The following is a 17,519-nucleotide window of genomic DNA, read 5'->3' as shown; positions in this document are numbered from 1 at the left end:
CTGGCCTTCTCCCTCATTCCGAGTTACAGGAAATGTTCTTACTGAATGGGATTCTGAATACCAAGGAGTCAAACTGAAAGGCAGATACTGAAATGTTGTGATCTGATTTATACAACCACAACCATGCAAAAGAGAACTACAACCCAAAAACTCAGTGCATGCAACTGCTTGATCTAGTTATATACACCAATACAGACTAAACCATTGCCTTTAAATAAAACTCATCAACTTGGGGATTCTTTAGCTGCGATTCCTGCATTCTGTGCATTCTGCTCAGTGAACATAGGAATATAGGAACATGCCTTGTACGGAGTCGGACCATTGGACGATCCAGTTCAGCTTTGCCTACACTGACTGGCAGCAGCTCCCCAGGTTACAGGCAGGGAATCTTTTCCAACCCTACCTCGATTGAACCCAGGGCTTTCTGCATGCAAACAGGTGCTGTACCACTGAGCCGTGGCCCAATGGTGCTTCTTCTCATGTACGGTGGTTATAGGATTGTATCTCAGTCTTGGAAACTGGTCCAATGAAAACTGCCATCACCTAGCCTAATAGCACAACTCCCAGGACCACAGAAAGGCTTGTGAGTGCCAAGACCTGTCCTGGGCCCTCCAAGCTGAGGGACTAGAGAGTAATTGGCCATAGCTGTGAGCCTCCAGTTGGATTTCCCACAATGCCATGGGTGGCACTGTGCTTGGCACTTCAAGGCATTGCAGGGAATGAATTGGCAGGTCTCAGTCCCCTTTGAAATGTTTTTGCTACCACCTGTGCCAGGTAAGCCCAAAGGAGAGAGCATCAACATCAGAGGAGGGCACTGGAAGAAACTTTCTAATAAAATATTAATGTTAGGACTCAGCTACCTTATTGTTATTTTTCAAGTGTTTTAAATGTGTTATAACACTGTGACACCAGATGGAGCTGGAGAGTTCTGTCTTACGGCAACATGTTTACAATGTGTTTTCCTGAAACACGTTTGTTTGTTTTTTATGTGTTTAGATCCAGCCTAAGTCTTGCTGGTGCCCTTCAAAACCAGCCTAACTTTTACATGAATAAATGAAGAAAATGCAGGCTTTCCTAGACAGAAAGAGGTGCTAGCCTGAGGTTAAGACTGAAGAAAACTGACTTGTAATGTTCACATGCTTAACCCTAGTGAAATCAGCTGGGCTTTCCTGAGTTCAGTCTTGGCTGGACCATGTTGTGTATTCTTCAAATGCAACCTCAGCAGCAAGCAGTTTCATCGGTATTCACATCAATATACAAAGAATGAGAAATTCTCTCTTTTCTTTTTCTTCTTCTGACATCACTCATGTACCCAGGTGCTAAAGTCTCCCCTCCACCTGTTTTTGCAACTTACTGACACGCTCCTTTCATTCAGGAACATGAGCATGCTACCTACCTGCCACCTGATCCCTTAACACCCTTTGATGTCCTTCTGCCCTGCGCCTGAGGTCGAAGTCGACAGCGGACATGCCTTTGGTATGAATGATTTAAGGCAACAGGTGAAAGTCTTTACATGCAAATACTTACAACGGCCTTTCAAGGTCTCGGTATCAGTTACGATCATATTCCCCAAGTGGTCCCTTGCGTATTCCCAATTGTGTTGCTGTTTATACAACTTGCTGCCCTGCCACATTTCATGGATTTTTAATATTATTTTTAATGAATTGTGCACACAGATCCTCTGATTCTTGCCTGGGGGAGCATCTCTCAAGCAGTCATCCTTCATTAAGGGGAGCTGCCATTCACTGTTAAGACAACAGCAGATCACGGATGTAAGTTTCCTGTTAACTTCTTTGAGTCCCACCTTCTCTCTGCGTCCACCGATTCTAAACTTCTGAGGGAGTCAGCCAAAAACGGCTGTAGTTTTGCTGATGCGGTATGTTTGAGAGTTTGGTGCTCTTTCTGGGTTTTTGCTTTTACAGCTTGGATTTTAACGATGCTTTAAGACCATTTTCGATTGCGTCTGAATTAAATTTTATGCGAGCAGCTCTGAAGGTTCATTTGAGGTCTGATAGGACAGGATATAAATATAAAACATATAGCTCCCTTGTTCCTTTTATTCTCCTCTCCCTTTGTTTCCACTCTACCTTGACAGCTCTTACTTTTATGAGGTATAAAGTAAGACAACCTGCCCCACCTTTGTGGTCTCTAGGTGATTTGAACTTCGGCTTCCATCATCCCTTACAATTGGCCATACTGTCTGGGGCTGATGGGAATTAGGGCCCAAATCATCAGGAAAGCACCAATTTGGGGGAGACTGGCCTGGGGTTTAAAACAAAAAACAACACCTTCTTCTCTTGATGCTGAAAGGACATAAGAGGAAGGGCTAGGTAAGTCTCTCTGGGAAGGATGTAACCCAAAAAAGGTACCACAGGTGAACAGGCCAAGTGAGTCACCCACCTAACTTGGGATGCTCACAATGCTACTGCAGATACAGTACATGTGGGAAAAGATTTCATTTCATTTCACTTTTAATTTGTATACCGCTCAGTGGCAGAGCTTCATGCTCCGGCACCAGGGGGCGGAGAGTAGGTGGGGGCGGGGCTGGCGCACCACCCATAGGGCATGGTGCGCATCCCGGGGCATGGCGCACCGCTCATAGGAGCATGGTGTGGCGCCCAGCGGGGGGGGGGGGGCAGCTGCAATGGCACTGCGCCAGGAAGGTGCACTCCCCCCGCATGCCTCTTCCTCCGCCAGTGATACCACTTTTCTATATTACTATACACAAGTCAGTTTATAGCAACAAAACGCACAACGAAGAACCACACCTTATAAAACATAACTTTAAAACGGACCAACTGATATCTGATATCCAATAATCTATTGGAATACATTAGTACACAATAAATAATAATTAAGCAGAAATTTACTCTTAACAATTACAATAAATAATTATTGAATTGTGATCGGTAAAAATAACTTCAGGTTGGGGAAGGCTCAGGTAAGGCATCACTAATCGGTTCAGTTTTTGTTGAAGGGGGTATCAACCTTTCAGTTAACTAAGACATGGGCAGAATAGAAAGGTTCTTCAACTATTTGTGATGATATATGCTATCCAATCACATGAGCCAGAGGTCTCCAACCTTTTTCGGCCTTTAGGAACATTTGGATTTTTGAGTGAGTGGCATAGGCCCCAGCCCCTCTGGCCATTTCTTTCCCCACTTCCCTGGATCAGCTGCCTCCTGGGAGGCAGAGGGAGAGAAAGCGCGCGCGTGCACACACACACACACACACACACACACACTTCCTCAGGGAATGGGGCAAAAGTTGAGTCCAGCATAATTAATCTGTGCCTTGAAAAGTACACAGAGCTGAAAACAGGAAGTAGGAAGAGTGCCACTCTTCCAACTTCCTCCTTCAGCTCTATGTACTTTCATACCCTCCAACATTTCTGCGATGAAAACAGGGACGTCCCATTCCATAATGATAATTTTATTATTTATATCCCACACATCTCACTGGGTTGCCTCAGCCCCTTTGAGCAGCTTCCAACGTACATAAAAACATAATAAAACATTAAACATTTTTTTTAAAAAAAAACCTTCCCTATACAGGATTGCCTTCAGATGGCTTGGGGGTTGGATACCCTCCAACATTTCTCCAATGAAAATAGGGACATCCTGTGACATTCTGAGACCAAATCAGAAAATGGGACGGCATCTCTAAATCAAGGACGTCCCTGGAAAACAGGGACACTTGGGAGGGTCTGTACTTTTCAAGGGAGAAAAACGTTTTCAACAGTTTTCAATTCACGCAATAAATTTGTCATTTCACAAACCAAACATGCACGAGGGAGGTGCCAGCAATCATTTCCTAAAACTATCAGACAATATCTATAAGTTTAGCAGGTAGGTGTCTTTATTAGGAACGCCTTTTGTAAACAGTAGCAACACCAGGTATTTGAAGAGCGCTCAGCAGCTGATTTCAAAGCGCTACATTACCAGGAACTGCTCTTTCCTTTCTCGTGTTTTTCCTTTGGCATAGTATCATAGCAAGCTGCACAACTCAGCCTTTCAGAGAATCCTTTTTGAATTCCATCTTTATGCCCTGTAGCCTCCTCACATTCCTGTAAGGCAGTTTAATATTCATTTAATCATGCTAGAACACCACATGCGGCACTCTGCGATGGCTGTACAGACGCTAATTAAGCCAAGCTGTGCAAACAATCAAGCAATTTAAAATCAAAACAAATCCCCCTGTTTCATCCAAACAATTGATGGGGGCAAAATCAATGAAAACACTATCGGCGCATGCAGAGTGCAGAAATCATCCCATGATATATTGATGCAATTACAATAATAAATGTCACATTTACAATCGCAAGTGGTCAGGAACCTCAAGCGAGGGAAAATAGTAATTTGCTGGGTAAGTGGAAGTATGTTTGGTATGTTCACATAACACTTATTTCTCTTAAAAGTAATAGCATGGCAAATTTTAGTTTGGGCCATCAGCGTTTAACTTCGGGAATCATTTGGGAGCCAAGCTTTTAATTACAGTGTTACCCTCTCCCCAAGAAGTGAGAGGTTTCCGTGATCTTACCCAGGCTCAATTTCCTTTAGAAGATAGCCAGTGAAAGTTTATTGGCATTTTTAAATATTGGTGTTTATTTAGAAACATACAGGTTGAGTATAGATGAAGACCCAGCACTGAAGACTGGCAGCCAGCCCAAAGTTTGGTGCTTTCACATCCGATATCTAGGAGGGCAGCCAGTACACTGAGACTCTTGATGAGCCAGCTCATCTCTCTGGCCCCCACCTGCCTGCCTTTCTCAATCCCATAAAAATGCTTTTGGTTGGATCCAGAGTTCCTGGGGCTAGAACCCCGCTCAGGAGATGCTCCTACAGGGGGTAGGCCATAGCTCGGTGGTAGAGCATCAATCCCTGGTATCTCCAAGTAGGGCAGAAAGAGACCTCTGCAGTTCTAGAGAGCCACTGCCTGTTTGTGCAGATGTATCAGTGGTCTTACTCCCATCATTTTCCATTAGTGAGTGACCCTGTTGGATCAAAAGACCACCTGTGAATGCAAGGGCATCAGCAGGATTCGATCCAGTATGTTTATCCGTGAAGTGGTAGCTTGGACATCAGTGACTCGGTATTGTGCAATTTTAAAATTTCCATTCCTATAGCAGGCATGTCCAACAGGCAGATCGCGATCTACCGGTAGATCACTGGACACCTGTGGTAGATCACAGGTAGATCACACTGGCTCCCCCCAAAGAAGCTCAACATTTTTGCTCTTCACTCTCCTACCTCTTCTCTAAAAAAAGCTCAACAACTTTGACCTGAACCGCAAAAAAGGGGGTAGATCACTGCCAGTCTTTGTGAGTAGATCACAGTCCCTTGGGAGTTGGCCACCCTTGCCATAGAGCATGAAACTCTAAATCTGAAGGTCATGGGTTCGAGCCCCAGTTTAGGCAAAAGATTCCTGCACTGCAGGGGATTGGACTCGATGATCCCTGTGGTCCCTTCCAACACTACAATTCGATCATTCTATGTGCCCTTTGCAGACTTTCATTCGCACATTCAACAAATGCATCTGGCTCCCCTCACAACCTGTGTGTTCATGGAATGAGCATCACCCTAATGAACATCTCAAAATAGCTGTGATTGTCATTCAGGGAGTGAGGGGGGCAGGATCAGACAAAATGAGATTTCAAGAAGTAATGTCTAGAATAACATTTCATTTAGACTACTCCCACAAAGGTTAGGATTCCCAAAGTTGTAGCTGTGGCTGCCATGGCACCCCAGATAACCCCCTGGTACTGGTTGAGACCCCCTGCACCTTCTTAATATTTTTGAGTAGTGGAGGCTCTATTTTATTTTATTTTACCTTGGTCAGTGTCTGGCTGGATGAAAAGAGAAGGGCAGGTCTCCAACCCATCCCACCCTTTCCCATTCCATTCTCAGAATGCCTTTGGCCCGCGTATAAGCCCAGAGACAGGAGAAGAAAATACCAGGGAGGGACCGCTTGAGGCATGGACTTTTGTCTTGCACCTTCTTCAGAAAAGAAAAATAAATGGGGCCATTTTACTGCTACATTTTGGGGAAATTATGGGAGTGACCTGAGAGCGGTGATTTGGTGTGTGCTTATGTTTGTTTGGAGGGTGTTCTGCATGCATTTTTTAGACTGCCTGTCTCTCTTTTTGCTTCCCCATCCCCAGTGTCTGTCTTTTCAGGGGGTGACTGCTCTTTGTGGTGTTTTTTATGGTGGGTAGCCTGACGTTTTTGTTTTATGGAGGTATATTGCCTATAGTGTTGTTGTTGCTGCATGTGTTTATGAGCATCACCACTTCCACTGCTGGGCATTTTCTGGTGTCTTCCAACATTCAGATTTCTAGATGTGCTCCAAGAGCCAAAAAAGTTGGGGACACCTGCAACATTTAAGGTGGCTTTTGCAGTAATTGCACAGAGAAGGCTCTGTTTGCCATCAGTTAAGGAGTGTGTAACGTTTGCGTACTCCAAATCGGGATATACAATTTACTTTACCTTAAATATAGCGTTTTCACAGAAACCCTGCATTCTCTAGAAACTCTATCCAACTAAATTGCTGTATTTAGTGTGGCTAAATAAGTCCAAGCCAAATTTAGTGCCTGTCCACAAACAGTCCCTGCCAGCTGAATTGCAAAGGTCATTTTGGAAGGTAGCAATGACTAGTGGCACTTGTGCCATTTTATCTAGGAAACTAAATAGATTTTAGAAAACACCTGGGAAACATTGAATATGAAGCTTTAGATGTGTCATGAAAGTTGACTTTGGATTCATGCGGGACTTTTCCTTTCAGCAAGACTTACAACCCAGAGCATCCGTAGCAGGAAAACGATCCTGTCAACTTCTGTGAGACCTCTGAGCAAACTTCTTTCAGATTTGGCTGTAAGACTCTACAGTTGCTTACTTGGTACTATTGCTATTATTATATTGATATCCCACAAGGAGCTCAAGTTGGTTCCCCCCAGGATATCCCATTTCCCCCTGCAAGAGTATGATGGCTATTTGAGGCCTTTTTCAAGGCCGCAATCTCACACAGGACCTCAAAATGTGTGTTTTTGGGTGCCATAAGAACACACTCCACCCCAATCATTTCTTTGAGGCTCTGTGATCTTCTGCAGATCATGTGACTCACATGAGAGCACTGACAGGAAGAAATGTGTCCTGCTTTTGGGACTCAACATGTCGGAGGGTCTGGTATTTCAAACAATGTTTATTCAGGTTGTGTTTGTACATACAGTCGTACCTCTGGTTTTCAAACAGCTTAGTTCTCAAATGTTTTGGCTCCCGAACGCCGCAAACCCAGAAGTGAGTGTTCCGGTTTGTGAATTACTTTTGGAAGCCAAATGTCCAACGGGGCTTCTGTGGCTTCCCATTGGCAGCGGGAGCTTCCTGCAGCCAATCAGAAGCCGCACTTTGGTTATCGAACATTTTGGAAGTCAAACGGACTTCTGGAATGGATTCCGTTCAACTTCCAAGTTATGAGTGTAGCTCCTTTTAGACCTTCCAATCAGGGTAGAAAAAACATGTGTCAAGTAGGGAGCAGGATTGCAGCAGCAAGCTGAAACGCAACATAAAAAATGCCCTGCTGAATCAGACCAATAGCCCATCTAGTCTAACATCGTGTGACCAACAGTGACCAACCAGATGCCTGCAAGAAGCCCAGAAGCAAGACTTAACTGCACTCGCACTCTCTACACTCATCTTCTTATAATGTTGCCCAAAAAACTTCCACGTGCCCATCTCAGTGTCAGGAAAGAAGCTTTGATTATACAGTGGTACCTCAGGTTAAGAACTTAATTCGTTCCAGAGCTCCGTTCTTAACCTGAAACTGTTCTTAACCTGAAGCACCACTTTAGCTAACAGGGCCTCCCACTGCCGCAGTGCCACTGCTCGATTTCTGTTCTCATCCTGGAGCAAAGTTCTTTACCCGAGGTACTATTTCTGGGTTAGTGGAGTCTGTAACCTGAAGCGTATGTAACCTGAAGCTTATGTAACCCGAGGTACCACTGTATACTTTTATGAGCATTGACTGTTCTGGAGTTCAGATGAACACCTGTAGGTCGTGAGCATGGCCTGCCACTGCAATCCCACATTCCAGCTCCGTGTGCAGTCATTCCTTGTGGACTTAAAGGTCTAAAAGGGGCTCGAGGCACTCTTACAAAAGGATAGTACACTTACAAGGAGGTGTGATTTCACGAAGGTTTGGAAACATGGGCTTCCTTAATGCTCCAGTGAGATTAAATGGCATTAATGGACATTAAGTGAGAGCTGGACCATAAAGAAGGCTGATTGCCGAAGAATTGATGGTTTTGAATTATGGTGCTGGAGGAGACTCTTGAAAGTCCCATGGACTGCAAGAAGATCAAACGTATCCATTCTTAAGAAAATCAGCCCTGGGTGCTCACTAAAAGGACAGATCGTGAAGCTGAGGCTCCAATACTTTGGCCACCTCATGAGAAGAGAAGACTCCCTGGAAAAGACCCTGATGTTGGGAAAGAAGGAGGGCACAAGAAGAATGGGATGACAGAGGACGAGATGGTTGGACAGTGTTCTCGAAGCTACCAGCATGAGTTTGACCAAACTGCGGGAGGCAGTGGAAGACAGGAGTGCTTGGCGTGCTCTGTTCCATGGGGTCACGAAGAGTCGGACACAACTAAACAACAACAACAGCAATGGACATTGATTCAATTTTGCTTGAAACAAAATTGCTGCTGATCCTTTTGGAAAGCAAATTCACAAGGAAGCCGTAACAAGAAACGTGCCATCTAGCATTATTGTTGACAGCTAGGCAGGTTGGGGGAGGGTGCTGGGGGTGTGGTGGGGCAACAGCTTAATGGTATTTGCAAAACCTGGGACAAACAGCAAACACTGCTTTTGACAGCCTGTTGGTTCTGTATTGTTCCAAAGCCTGGTACCTTGGTTACGAAATATCTCCAACTCTCTCCCCCCGCCCCCCAATGATCAAAAAGGCTTACTGTGGCATGTTGGATGCAGAGAAAGAGAAACAATGGGTAACTAATGAGGAGAGAGGTACTTAGTAAGTTCTGTGGAAAGAAAATGGCTCCATGGCAGCTTTATTCATTCAGACAAATGCTTACAGGTCCCCTGCCAAAATGGATTCCCGAGACTACAAGAGAAACAACTAAGGCACATTGGTTTCTGTTATCTCTGTTTGGACATTTGTCTGTCTTCACCAGATCTTTGAAAGCTTGTTTACAAGGAAGACAGGTTGCCCCAAAGCAGAAGGGATGAATCTGTTGATGGATAGGATGCAGTCTGGGTTTTTCTTTCTTTCCTTTTTTTAATTGGAAGCTGATGTTCGCTGGAATGAGCCTGTAAGGTTTGCTGTGGAACAATACGACCTACCACCAGCGGCTTATATTTCAGCAGGGTTAAAGCAAGGGGTCTTTGAAACTTGGAGTGGCGTGGAATTCTTCATTTTAATGCAGAGATTGCATCTGATTCGATACATTTTTTTATTCTTATTTTTAAAGGTTCCTTGTCGTAGCAAACTGAATTCTGATAGGCTTTTGGGAGGGGGTTGTTTTTGTTTTATTCCCTTTGCAAAATAATGCTTTTCAAATGCAATCATACAGAATATGTCAACTGAGACCAATGAATATTAGTCACAGTTAAGACAGCAACCATTGCAAATTCTATAGGAAATGAACGCTATTTTGTCATGGCAGGATTTTATTTTTTTTTATGCTAGTCCAGATAAATAAATAAATAAAACCCCAATTCCCTCTGTCTTTATTTAAAACTTCAACCAGATACAAAACTCAGAAAACAATATATATAATGCCTACATTTATGCTCAGTATAAAGGTAAAGGGACCCCTGACCGTTAGGTCCAGTCGTCGACGACTCTGGGGTTGCAGCACTCATCTCGCTTTACTGGCCAAGGGAGCCGGCCTGTAAAGTGAGATGAGCACCCCATAGTTGTATGTGACTGGTCTTAACTGTCAGGGGTCGTTTACCTTTTTAAAAAATAAATTCCATAACTATTTCCTAACTAGCCCAAAACAATATTGGGTTTTATTCCTTTAAGTTTTATTGAGAGTGGACCCACTGAAATGAATGAACTTAAGTTGCCATGGGCAATAAGTTCAACGGGTCTACTCTGAGTATGACGAACATTGGCTGCAACCCATTATTCGTTTCATTTGCAGTTGTGTGATTTGTAAAGCTGTCACCAGATTAAAATAAATAGTTGATTAATTATATGAGCGTCAGTCAATGAGCCAATAAATTTTGCATAAATTCATATATGAGTTAAAATTATTATTCTTATTATTTATTGTATTTATATACCGCCCTATGCGGTTCACAGTTTATATACTGCCTCAGGGCGGTTCACAGAATAATAGCCCCAAAGCAAGAAACACCATACTTTAGACTTTAAAAAGAAATTAAATATAACCTCAGATCTTTCCACTCTGTTCCATCTCTCTCTATTGGGACCCACAGCCTGGAACATGACTCTTTCATTCTCCCACAGGTCCCAGTGTCCATGTCTTCACTGTCCTTCCTCTGCCTCCCACTTTCATTCCACTCTGCTCACCTTCTAGACACACCTACTACCACTCCCATTCCTCACACGGGGTTCTGACTGAATGTTGTCAGTTCAACAGTGTGTGAACACACAAGGTCAAACGCTCATGTCCCCCTCTTCTCACATGCTTGACATCAAAGAAGGCTTCCCATGATTTGATCCCAGTTTGTAATCCTGGTTTATATGGAGCTGAAGCCGGTTTGTCAAAACGTTTCAAAGTCAGGGCGAAACTGTGCTTTATTAACAAACCAGGAAGTTTATTGGGCACATGAGAAAAGGAGGGAAGGAGATGAAGAGGAGAGGATGTTTGAGTTTATTGCTCATTCCCACTACCACATCCACTCAGGGTTCCTGTTCACTTGGATCAGGCCACACTAAACGTGTGGCAAGGCAGCATGGCTTGCGGACGCATTCCGATTGCCTTCACACGTTCACTGAATGCTTATAAGAGGGTCATCTGTACATATGTTCATCCTTTTAGCTAACAGCTTGCAGGTACGCCTAGCCTAGCTTCTTTGCGGTACATTGTTCTGTGAGTCCAAATCATTTATGGATTTTATTTTATTTTTAGTCACAGAAAACGAGGGGAACGATTAACTCTGACTTGCATGATAAAATGGTGATGCGCCCAAATATGACAGGCCTTAAACAATAGTTTTCGTAGCTTGCTTTGCGTTCTTAGCTATTTCATAAGCCAAATATTGACATATAGGCAACTAAGGCCACGGCGGAGGGCTGCCAACCAAATAGGCCCTGACATAAGTAAGAACAAATGGTGTATTAATTTCCAAACGGCTTATACCAGGACAATAAAAATTGTTGCATATGATTCTCATATTTGCTGTTAGGTTATGCAATTCCCCCCTCCTTTTTTCAGACAATAGAGACGCCCAAAGCTGCTTTACACCGAACCAATCCATTGGTCCATCTGCCTTCTTATTGTCTACATCAAGGATGAAGAAATATTTTTAGCCCAAGGACAAAATTTCTGCATGAATGACTTTCCAGGGCCCACACACCAGTGGTGGGCTGGACCAGATGCAAAAAGGACAATTGGAAACAAGGTCCTAAACAAGTACTGGGGAGTCTTAGTGGTTGTTCTGCTGTTCACACAGCTGAGAGAAAGGTTAACTTCTCCAGGAATTTCCAATCTGTACTTGGTTTTTTAAAAATATTTTCATGCACCCAACTGGTGTCCTCCAGATGTGGATGGACTTCCAGTTCACTCCAGCCCCGGCAAACATGCCCAATTGTCAGAAATCTGCTCCAGAAGGTTGAGGGACCCTCCAGATCAGATATGGAGGGGATAGTACAAGAGGAAAGGAACATGGACCAACGGAGCCCCGCTTCATGCAACACTGGATGCAACCTTATAAAAGGCAAGCATGCTGATAAATTGTTTCTGGTTCATCACAAGGGTGCCTCAATATGTTTTGCAGCTCTCACCGCACGGCACTATAATCTTTGGATCAGGCCCCAAGGAGGAAGCTCGACACAGAAGGATCAGTGTACGTTCTCAGATTACTGACTGAATGGGGTCATAGTATGCATGGGTACTTAGCAAAGAAGCCACAGCATTTTCCACTGGCTGCGACTTCCAAACAGAACACAACTTGCACACTGTGCCGCGGACTCTGGAGCAAAACACCCTGTGACCACTTTAAACGCAGAGGTGTCTTTTTGCGTGAGGAAAAGGGAAAGTGTGGGCACAAACTACTCTGGACTTCAAAGAGTCAGCTTTGACTGAAGCAGAGACGGCAAGGCCCGGCGGTTAGGTCCCTGACTGCATATCAACAACAGTACCATAAATCACATTTACTTCCAAACCTAATACCTAGCATTTAGAGTCAAGAGACATTTAGAGAGCTGCCTTCAAGACATTGCATAATTTATTGTTCCCTGATTTATTCTCCATATGACAAGTAAAAAAGTTGAAGTATTGTCGGTAGCTATTTTGATTTCTCTACAGATCCATTTGACATCTGTTATCCAAGTAATGTTATCTTGGTGGATAACAAGATTTGCTCCGATTTCTTGCATCGTTCCCCCCCCCTTTATTTTTTAGGGAATGACAATTAAATAGAATTAAATTGCAGCATTCTGCTGTACATTTAAATGTAAACAGGGCAGGACTGCAGTATAAAGATGTATTACTGATGAGGTACACAAAGCTCTGTAACAGAAACTAGTTTTGATCTACTGTTTATAGTAGAGCAGTGAGATGTCTACCAAATGAGGACAACGTCTGAAATGTGTTTGCCATTTACAGCTTGAACTTTCAAACATGTGAAGAGGAGGGAGAGAATTGGCCCCTTTGCTGCTGATGACACGGTCATTCCTGATTTTATAGTGAGAATGCCTTTTCCTTGCTATTGCTCATAAGGTGAGCAAAGCTAATTCAGAACATTTTCTAAATTCAAGATGGCACCCTCTACCTCCATTCCACATGCAAAAGCCAACCAGACTCACCGTTGACTCTTACTTCATCACTGCACTGCACTTCATCACTGCATACCCCCCAATATTCCTCAGATGAAAACAGGGCCATTCTTTTCTACATCAGTATCACTGCTGGGGGGGTGAGGGCTTAAATATATATATATATTAAGATATTTATTAAAGTGTTTATGATACGGACAAGTCCCCCTGCTGAAGTCCAGCTAGCTCCAGGACCCACCCTTGACCCCCATAACCTCCTTGCCCCACCACCTTTCAAACTCCAGTCCCCCACAGACCTGTCTGCACCCTGCCAGCTACACCCTTCCCCACCGCCCCTAGGGCCTGCTTCTCCAGCCACCACCTTCTCTTGAAGCCTGACTTGGCTTATTTTCTCCTCCTTGTTCTTATTTGGCACAACCAACTGGCTGGGGGCCTGCCAGGCTGGAGAGTCGCAGCCTCCAAGGTGGGAATGGTAACCCTGTTGCCTAATTCCCTCTTCCTTCTCCTCCTCTTCCTGCTACTCCTCCTGCTGCTATGCCCATAGCTATCAACTTTTCCCTTTTCTTGAGAGGAATCCTATTCGGAATAAGGGAATTTCCCTTAAAAAAAGGGAAATGTAGACAGCTATGGCTATGCCACCGGCCGGCCAGCCCACCAGCCTACCTGCCTGGCTCCCTCCCTCAGACCCAGCCCAAGACTCTTCCCTCAGTCAGCAATTATCTCTTCTCCCTGCAGTGTGCAGCCATTTCCGCTTACCATACCTTAACAAAGATGGGAATTCAAGACTCTACATGAGAAGCCATGATGGCTTAAGGGTTTCCGTGATGTTCCCAGCATTTTCAGGGCAGTTGAAGACTATGTCACTGCACTAGGGGACACAGTGCAGGCTATATTAGAGCTTTTGGGGGGGGAAGTTGTTGAGAGATGTTTTTTGAGTTATTTTAAAGGAAATTCACCAAAACCTGCACTTAGAGCAATTTCCACCCAGACACTGTTTCTGACAGCCGAATCCCAGAAATTTCCAGACATATGGCAACCCTAGGCAATATGAAATTCTCTGCTCTGTCTTACAACTCCTCCCCACTGCAGCCATCTCTGTCTAATGGTAGGGCCAGCCCTTGAGGTAAGACATGGGGGGGAGGTTTCTCTCAAGGTGAGAGGTACCCCAAAATCTTTACTACATTCCCCTTCTTAACAGGTTATTTTCTTGCCTGCACTGACGAAGGGATCCCAGAGCCGAGATTGGATAGGGACATCCTTCAGCTGGAAGATGCCTGTAACCTTGTTACAGTAATTCTGATCGGAGAAACTCTGTGGATAGCCTTATTTTCAACTGATTGTCAAATCTCTTTTAAAAACCTATCCTGTTCTTGCACTGGCAGTATTCTTACAGATGCATGGCTAGATACAGTTAGCAACAGACTTATTTCAGTACAATAATCAGTGACTAAGAACTTGACTGGTTGTTTGCAGTTTTACAACCTTCCACAGTTTTTAAATTGGGCCAACTTGGAGATACAATCTTTTCCCCTTTGGCTTTATTTCACTTTCCAAGCATTAAAAACTGCTTTTCTGCACTCCCCAAAGTTTCTCTTTTGCCAAGTCATGCTGCACTATTCATCTTTTTAAAAACAGTATTTTACCTTTTAAAAATAAGGGTGCCATAAAAAAACACCACTATGGTACCCCAGTTGTGGAGTTTCTTCCCAGTATAGATACAATTGTCCCCTCATGGTATTGTTGTCCAGTGTCCAGATAGCAATTGAATATTTCTATTATTATTATTATTATTTCTTCAGGCCTTTGGAGATTACTGAGCTGGCTGCTGGTTGTTCCCTGCTCTTTACTGCTCAACTGATGGTTTCGTGATTATATGCCGTATTTTATTTTAAATTCTCGGGGTCTTGGAGTTGAAGAATGTTTTTAAAATGCAATGCATTGAATAAATAAAATTTAAGGCGTCCAGGGTCCATCTATGTTCCTCTCTCCTCGCTCTCGGTGTTCAGAATACTGGAACCAAAAGGATTTGGTCCCTGTACAATGTCTATTTTTATTGGAATTGTTGTGAAAAAGCAGTTAATCATATTTGACATATGGGTGGTTTTTTTCTTCACATCTCTGAAAAATTCTGTTTAGAGACAAATGGGGGATTGTTGGCTGCCTTTTAGTATCACTCAAAAGAAAGCTAAGTGCAAAGGTGTGATTCATAATCAGTGAGAAGGCACCATGAGGTATGGAGGGGAAATACTTTTTTAAAAAGTTTGAGGAGAAAGATTTGACAGAAAAACAAAAGGTCCTTCAGACACTACACAGAAGAAAAGGGTGGAAAGAAAAGGTCACAGACAGGAGCCAAAGTTAGGCGGACAAGCAGGTTCAGGAAGATACTCAGATGAGGGAAAATAGGCTTCAGTTTCATAATACTGAAAGCCTCGAGGAACAGCAAAGATTAGGGTCTCTCCCTTTTTCTTTTTCTGGTTAAGATTTTATCACCTTTGAAACGCGGTGGGAACCAGAGTAGGTGTTTCCCCAATTGCTCTTCAACTTGAAAATAGCAAGTCAGAACCAGACAAAAGCATGGGTTTCAAATGCCTGACAAGGCCCTCAGAAATTATCCTGTTTTAAAAAAAAACATAACACAAATGTTCTTGATGATAACCAAGAGTAGATTTTCTAGGGAAATGACCAACTGGTGTTTACAATACCACACTGTGTTCCCATAGCTTCAGCAAATGCACAATAGATTTTATTTCAAGCATGTTTGAAAGGCTAAGGTTTTAGGAAGCCCTGTTTTCCAAACGTAATGATGATGAGGAGATTATTTACAGTGGGGTATAAATAAAAATAAAATATTAAGCTGATTCAATGAATGTGTGTGCTTCTCTCTTTCACAACTACAGCTGTGTATTTGCAGTGGGAGAAGGTAGGGAAAATATTTACATATGTTTTCCATTAGAGGTCTTCAGAACTAGGTCTACTGCTTTTAAAAACTTCAGCATCGTGATTGGCAGAGTGTTTGCTTGATGGAAAAAACAATAAGGCCTTTTCAGTTGTTATATGAATTAATAGATGGAAGAGAATGAGATTGTGTACTTTCAGTGTAATCTAAATTGTCACTGGGTATACAACTGCATGAAGAATCCTCTTCACACAAATTGGAACCCTGAAAATTCAGGAATTGTTGAAGGGATACCTCCCACTGCATTCAGTTCAGATAATTTACAAACAGAGCTCTTCCCCACCTCAAGAACACTGAGGTGTCAGGATGAAATTGTTGTGCATGTTCGGGGCGCAGATGTGTGCTGCAAATTCAGTCATGGTGCACCACTCCTGAACCGTCTTCCAATGGAACCACCAATGTGTTTTCAAGCCTTAGGAGTGAGGTTATTTCCCCCTGCCTTGAGTATGTCAAGATGCCCTTAGAACAGGTATAGGCAAACTCAGCCCTCCAGATGTTTTGGGACTACAACTCCCATCATCTCTGGCCACTGGTCCCTGTTAGCTAGGGGTGATTGGAGTTGTAGTCCCAAAACATCTGGAGGGCCGAGTTTGCCTATGCTTGCCTTATAAACTGCAGAAACTCTTGGCACTGCCGACAAGGAGGGAGAAAGAAAGAGAGCAAGAGCTTGCATATAATATTTTTAATGTATAGATTTTATTCTTGGAAACAAATGTCATTAGAAATATCTCGCTCCAAAATGGGGAATATCCAACCAGAGGTTGGTGTGCCTACTCAGACTGCTGCTCAGATGCTAACTTTGGATGGACAACTTCAGGGCCTGAGATGTCACTTTTTATAATATAATAATAATTTTTTATGGTTCCTTCTCTTTAAACCAGACTTGGGCCAGTCTCAGTTTCAGACAGAGGACTGTCCTCCAAGACTGCCCTTCATACAAAGGATTCCTTCAAGTACAGTAGAAGACTGTTTTAAAGTAAAGTATCAATGTGACCGACCATGTTTCCATTCTTTATGGATAAAATTTTTGCTCTGCATCCCTTGTACGAGCAAATATGTAGAAGACCAAAAAGAGTGGCCACTGGCGCAGATAGAGCCCCATTTAATTAAGCCCACGCAATTGACCACTGAATCACCTCGCTGGGATTTTTGAGCATGGGAGAACATCATGCAGTTGATGGAGCAGCAGCGATAATAGAACTCCGAACAACAATGTGATCCATTTGCCTAAGCCCCGGGAGAGAGGAAGGAAGCCAATTTATTATAGCCACTTGCTTTATACTGTGTCAGTTCATGTGAATGTTTCATTTGCTTTTTCACATGAACTGCCACAGCATGGGTTAAATAGAGAGCTCCGTAGCCATGGTGTTAAGGATTCTCATTAGCATCATTTTGGGAGTCATTAGGGCAAAACAAATCCCTGTGAATAAAGTGCAGTTACACCAAAGATCCTTTTGGTCTATTGTCTGCACCGAGCTCTCTTGTTCCTGTCGCTTCTGCTTGGAGTATTTTAAGTCAAGCTTTTTTTAAAGCTGCAAATGAAATTTACCATAGCACTCTCCAAACTCAGCAGGAGAACACT

The 17,519-nt window shown here is 43.3% G+C and overlaps 1 long non-coding RNA gene across 2 annotated transcripts; it reads left to right on the top strand.

Moving 5' to 3' along the window:
• The first annotated feature begins 1,096 nt into the window (after positions 1 to 1,096).
• Positions 1,097 to 15,802, top strand: LOC307212054. 2 transcript variants are annotated; one of them, XR_013836776.1, is made up of 4 exons: positions 1,097 to 1,476; positions 1,677 to 1,772; positions 12,812 to 12,891; positions 14,781 to 15,802. It is a non-coding gene; the product is annotated as an uncharacterized lncRNA (long non-coding RNA). The 2 variants fall into 2 exon arrangements; XR_013836777.1 differs by lacking the exon at positions 1,097 to 1,476 and having other exon boundaries at positions 1,642 to 1,772.
• Positions 15,803 to 17,519: the final 1,717 nt, after the last annotated feature.

This window comes from Podarcis cretensis (genome assembly GCF_951804945.1).
Source record: "Podarcis cretensis genome assembly, chromosome: 3".
NCBI lineage: Eukaryota > Metazoa > Chordata > Lepidosauria > Squamata > Lacertidae > Podarcis > Podarcis cretensis.
The sequence above is the reverse complement of the archived record's forward strand: the minus strand, read 5'-3'. Positions and strand labels throughout refer to the sequence as shown.